Source organism: Canis aureus, chromosome 12, assembly GCF_053574225.1.
Source record: "Canis aureus isolate CA01 chromosome 12, VMU_Caureus_v.1.0, whole genome shotgun sequence".
NCBI lineage: Eukaryota > Metazoa > Chordata > Mammalia > Carnivora > Canidae > Canis > Canis aureus.
The window spans coordinates 61,713,414-61,719,413 of NC_135622.1; the positions used below are offsets into that span (position 1 = coordinate 61,713,414).

Consider the following 6,000-nt stretch of genomic DNA (forward strand, 5'->3'; position numbering starts at 1 on the left):
AAAAAAAAAAAAAAATATATATATATATATATATATATATATATATATATTTGCTTTTATTCTATGCAGAATTTACTCCTGGGCCGTAAGTTTTTGTTTCTTCAGTTTCTTCTGGGATATCTTTTTCTTCTGTGCAACCTCCTTTTCTGGTTTAGGAACGATCTGCTCTTTTTCAGTAAGAATCATCTTGATGTGGCAGGGAGAGCTCATGTATGGATTATTCCGGCCATGAGCCCTGTAAGTTCTACGTCGTATCTTGGGAGCTTTGTTCACCTGGATGTGCTCAACAATCTGAATCTACATCTAGACCCTTACGTTCAGCATTGCTCTGTGCATTTTTAAGCATGTGCAGTAAAAATTCAGCACTCTCCTTGGGCCACTGACCCTGTGTCCAGCCTCACTGTTTGGCCTGCGCACACCAACTCCACCATTGTAGCGATAGAATGACACACACTGCTTCTGCAAAGTGACATCTTTCAGATACTTGGTTGCTTTTTGGATATGCCTATCCTTGATGGCCTGGGGAGTTTCACGTGTGTTCTTAAAGTGAACATGAAGACTTGAACCTCTCAATTTTCATGATTCTGTAGGGTTTTCTGGGTCCAGCAACTAGCGAACCATTTTTGGAGGTCACCTCAGGCCGCTTGGGGGCTGGAAGCCACTTGAGGACAAGACTGAAGCACGTTTGTCAGGGCCATCCATCCTGTCACCAGTTGTATCCCAACCCTTAGTGTCTGTGGGGGCACTGAACACAGGAATGGCTCTGCCCTTCAGTTATCACCAGCCTTGGCTTGACTGCCTATGAGACGAGGCTCCTGGGGAAGAAGACCCCCAAAGACCCATTCCACCCCTGATGCCTAAAGTTTCATGATCTCATCTTTTCCCAGACTCTCCGTTCTTCCCATCCTAATCCACGTGCATGCATTTTGAAAAAGCACATGGTGAATAATGATCACACATACAAAACTGGAATTGAAATAGTGATTTGCTAGACAAACACACACAAAATCTGGACACAAGTGTGAAGTGTAAAGCCTTGTCTGAGCATCTGGCTTCAATTACCAGGGTCAGAACAGAATTAATTCTATAGTCACATGTTTCAAAATTATTTTTATATATATTTATTCACAAACTCAAACTCTGTGCTCATAAGAATGATGGACTAGCAAGGGAAAAAATGTTTGCCCGTGGGTCATGAGATTTACATATATATATATATATATATATATATATATATATATATATATATAAAGTTTAAATCACTACCTAAAAATGTTGTTCTTCCCTTTCTCCTTGATGAGAAACCTGCAAAACTGGCTGGAATCCTATAGCAGAGAGGAGAATGCATCCTATCTTGTATTTTCCTCATGCCATCTAATGAGCGTGGCAGTGCTGTGGGCTGCACTGAGTATTACTTTGCAGGTTCTTGTTACAGTAAAAGTTAATGCTGTACTGAAATCCTGCTTAATATTTACACTTGTGTGAGCCATCGAGATGATGCATTATCTTAAGTGCATTGCCTCACCGTGTCTGTGATTCAGCATCATTAGGCCAAGATGAGATCATTTTAAAAGGAAGATTTAAAAGAAATCAAGGTTCTGGGAATTGATGGGGAAGAGGGAGAGACTGTGCTAATGACACTGAGCATTTTATTAAAACCTTTTGGCACAGAGAGCTTCGTGTGGCTCTTGCTGCTGCTGCTGCTGCAAGCATTTCAGCTCGTGGGATTGTATGATGGTTGATACACAGTCATTATTGGATCAAAACTTGGGACCTACATGGGGAGACATTGAGGTGATGAAATGTCAAACGATGTGACTCCAGAAGGAAGAGCCTCTGTTATCAAAATTTTATATATTTTTCTCCCAAAGCAACTTTTTGAAGAATTAAAGAGAAAAATATTTCTGGCATCATTGAATCCTCTAACACTTTTATTTAGTGTATGGTAGCCTCCTCCTATCCACTCTATGCCTTCCAGTAGATGCCCAAACCATGGATGGTACAAAACCTATATACCCTATATACACTATGCGTTTTTCCTGAACACACATACCCATGACAAGGGCTAATTTCTAAAGTAGGTGCAGTAAGAGGTTAACAATAACTCATAATAAAATAAAAACAATTAGAACAAAATATAGTAGAAAAAGTCATATGAATGTGGTCACTCTCTCTCTCCAAATATCTCATCGTCCTGCGCTCACCCTTCTTGGGATGATGTACAATGACAAAATCCCCGCATGATAAGATGAAGCGAGGTGACTGATATAAACATTGTGACCTAGTGTTAGGCTACTGTTGACCTACTGCCTATAATTCAGAAGGAAGGTCATCTGCTCCTGGACCATGGTTGACCTTGGGAAACAAAACCCATAAACAACAAAAATGCAGATAAGAGTTAACTACTGTACTTGGCATCCAGTAGGTCCTGAATAATCTCACTTCCCTTGGCTCGATGACACATGCTCCCTAGTGAACTGATCTTGGATAATTTCTCTGCACTAATCAACATTAACCATATTTTTAGCAATGTTAAGGATGCAGACTTCTAACTTTATTGCAAACACACATTGCCAGAAAAACCTTCGCTCTTGGATCATTCAGTCTTGGCTTCTTGCTAAGAAACTCTAAGTTTGAGAATAAGATGGATATTTCTGTTGCCAGGGGAGAGGGCAGAGGACAAGTTGTTATTTCCAAAATGTACCAACCAGGGAATATGATACGGATGTCGACATTTTAGTAGAATTGATCAAGTACTTCATGGCGACAAAGGGTTATGCCTCCAACTTTTCTTGGTGATCTTTCCTCAGCTCCCACTCATAACTACCCACACACCCTTCTCCCTCTCTCCCTCAGATCTGAAGAGGTCTTAAAGAGTGCCTTTTCCCATCTTTCACAGATGTCATTGAACAAGTTAGACACAGCACTTCCCAAGTATTGAGCATGTGAGTGATTACAAGGCAGGCTGATGCACTTCAGTCTAGTTTAAGGTTTCCACTCACTCAGATGTAGCTTAACCGTAATTTCTTACATCTCCTGATCTCAGAACCACAAGGGATGCTCACGACCCCCGAGTTCACATCCAATGACAGGCTAGTCTCCAGGACTGCCCCCAGCTCTTCACCTCTGCAAGCAGCCTGTTCCTCCTTAGGGGCAGAATGCCACATGAAGACAGCTCCTAAAATCCTGGTGTCAGTGACTTCCACTCCTAAGAAGAGTTACCTGTACGCTTCCTCATCATCCGCAAACTTTTTTTTTTCACCTTGAGCTCTTTTGTTGATAGATCTTAAAATAATTTGGTGTGACCCAAACTGGTTGAGAAACCACATCTACAGGGAGTTGATCATGGGCAGTCTTGCAGTGAAAAGATGATACAGCTTTAGGAAACGAAGATGTTTTATCTGGAGAAGAGAGCGCTCAGGTTACAAATGCTTACTGGTGTATGAGAGCGTAACTGGACTCACGCAGTGTGGCTCTGGATCACAGAACTGTGTTCAAAATCTGGAGGAAGGAATAAACTCAGCGACTTTTAAGGTCTCTTATAATACAGCATAGGGGGTATGGGATTTGCAAATCCCAGTGCAATGTGAAAATGGAGGTGCTGTTTAAAATAAGAAAAAATGTAATCAAAGATGCTAAAATATAATTTTATTTCCTTTTTTTCTACTCTCTCTCTCTGTCTCTCTCTTTCTCTGTTGCCCTGTCCTGGAGGTTCCATTTCTTATTTAATGGCATACTCCTTGCGAATAGGAATTCAGTGGGGCCTTTATCTGATATGTCATTTGCAAATATCTTCTCCCATTCTGTAGGTTGTCTTTGAGTTTTGTTGACTGTATCCTTTGCTGCGCAAAAGCTTCTTATCTTGATGAAGTCCCAATAGTTCATTTTTGCTTTTGTTTCTTTTGCCTTCGTGGATGTATCTTGCAAGAAGTTACTGTGGCCGAGTTCAAAAAGGGTGTTGCCTGTGTTCTTCTCTAGGATTTTGATGGAATCTTGTCTCACATTTAGATCTTTCATCCATTTTGAGTTTATCTTTGTGTATGGTGAAAGAGAGTGGTCTAGTTTCATTCTTCTGCATGTGAATGACCAATTTTCCCAGCACCATTTATTGAAGAGACTGTCTTTCTTCCAATGGATAGTCTTTCCTCCTTTATCAAATATTAGTTGACCATAAAGTTCAGGGTCCACTTCTGGGTTCTCTATTTTGTTCCACTGATCTATGTGTCTGTTTTTGTGCCAGTACCACACTGTCTTGATGACCACAGCTTTGTAGTACAACCTGAAATCTGGCATTGTGATGCCCCCAGCTATGGTTTTCTTTTTTAAAATTCCCCTGGCTATTCGGGGTCTTTTCTGATTCCACACAAATCTTAAAATAATTTGTTCTAACTCTCTGAAGAAAGTCCATGGTATTTTATAGGGATTGCATTAAACGTGTATATTGCCCTGGGTAACATTGACATTTTCACAATATTAATTCTGCCAATCCATGAGCATGGAATATTTTTCCATCTCTTTGTGTCTTCCTCAATTTCTTTCAGAAGTGTTCTATAGTTTTGAGGGTATAGTTGCCATCAGGGAAATACAAATCAAAACCACAATGAGATACCACTTCACACCGGTGAGAATGGGGCAAATTAACAAGGAAGGAAACAACAAATGTTGGAGAGGATGCAGAGAAAAGGGAACCCTCTTACACTGTTGGTGGGAATGTGAACTGGTGCAGCCACTCTGGAAAACTGTGTGGAGGTTCCTCAAAGAGGTAAAAATAGACCTGCCCTACGACCCAGCAATTGCACTATTGGGGATTTACCCCAAAGATACAAATGCAGTGAAACGCCGGGACACCTGCACCCCGATGTTTCTAGCAGCAATGTCCACAATAGCCAAACTGTGGAAGGAGCCTCAGTGTCCAACGAAAGATGAATGGATAAAGAAGATGTGGTTTATGTATACAATGGAATATTACTCAGCTATTAGAAATGACAAATACCCACCATTTGCTTCAACGTGGATGGAACTGGAGGGTATTATGCTGAGTGAAGTAAGTCAGTCGGAGAAGGACAAACATTATATGTTCTCATTCATTTGGGGAATATAAATAATAGTGAAAGGGGATATAAGGGAAGGGAGAAGAAATGTGTGGGAAATATCAGAAAGGGAGACAGAACGTAAAGACTGCTAACTCTGGGAAACGAACTAGGGGTGGTAGAAGGGGAGGAGGGCGGGGGGTGGGAGTGAATGGGTGACGGGCACTGGGGGTTATTCTGTATGTTAGTAAATTGAACACCAATAAAAAAAAAAAAAAGGAATTCAGTGGGGCAAATACAGACCCCTAGGGATGCCTGAGCCCCCCCCGGATCTGCCACTTGGTGTGCCTGCATGGCCATAGGTCCTCCTCATGCTCCTTCCCGCTGTCTGTGGACTGACGCTGTGCCCATGTCGGGGTTGGGAAGCTGAGCCAGGTATCTGCCTTCCCATGGACCCCCGTCCCCACCCAGGTGAGTGTCCCTCAAGAGACTGTAAGCCCTGTGCTGGGATGCACTCTGTACTAGGTCAAGGCGGGTGAGAGGCTGATCTGCCAAGCTGTCTTCCAAGGGATCTGTGGCTGCCAACCCAGGGTGGGGGACAGCCACCACTAGGCTTGTCTCCAGGCCTCTGCCAGGGTTTAGTGTAGCAATGCAGGCCACACAGGGGCTGGGAGAAGGTTGGGTGGGGCCCAGTGAGTCAGGAGGTAGGGATCACAGCCAACCACCCCTCCCAATGAAGTGGCTAGTTGTGGGATACCCCTGAGTCAAGGCCCAAACCCTCTGTGTGTGCTCCGTTGCACCATCCAATAGCACTTTCAAAAACACAACTTCATATGTATAATTATTAAGAATCTCAAGACACCACCAGCAGACCCTGAAACCCCCAGCGCTGGTGCCTTCTGGGCTCTAGGCCTCATTCCACTCCTCAGGGCCCATCTCTAGGGAGCAGGGGGTACGTGAGGTGTGTGAG

The 6,000-nt window shown here is 42.9% G+C and overlaps 1 long non-coding RNA gene across 2 annotated transcripts in view; it reads left to right on the forward strand.

The window, feature by feature from the left end:
- The window catches only part of LOC144324735 (uncharacterized), a 236,748-nt gene extending 231,543 nt beyond the window's left edge, over window positions 1–5,205 (forward strand). For both annotated transcript variants that reach the window (XR_013390166.1, XR_013390167.1), the window contains one exon: window positions 5,161–5,205. This is a non-coding gene — a long non-coding RNA (uncharacterized LOC144324735). The remainder of the gene's footprint in view (window positions 1–5,160) is intronic.
- Window positions 5,206–6,000: the final 795 nt, after the last annotated feature.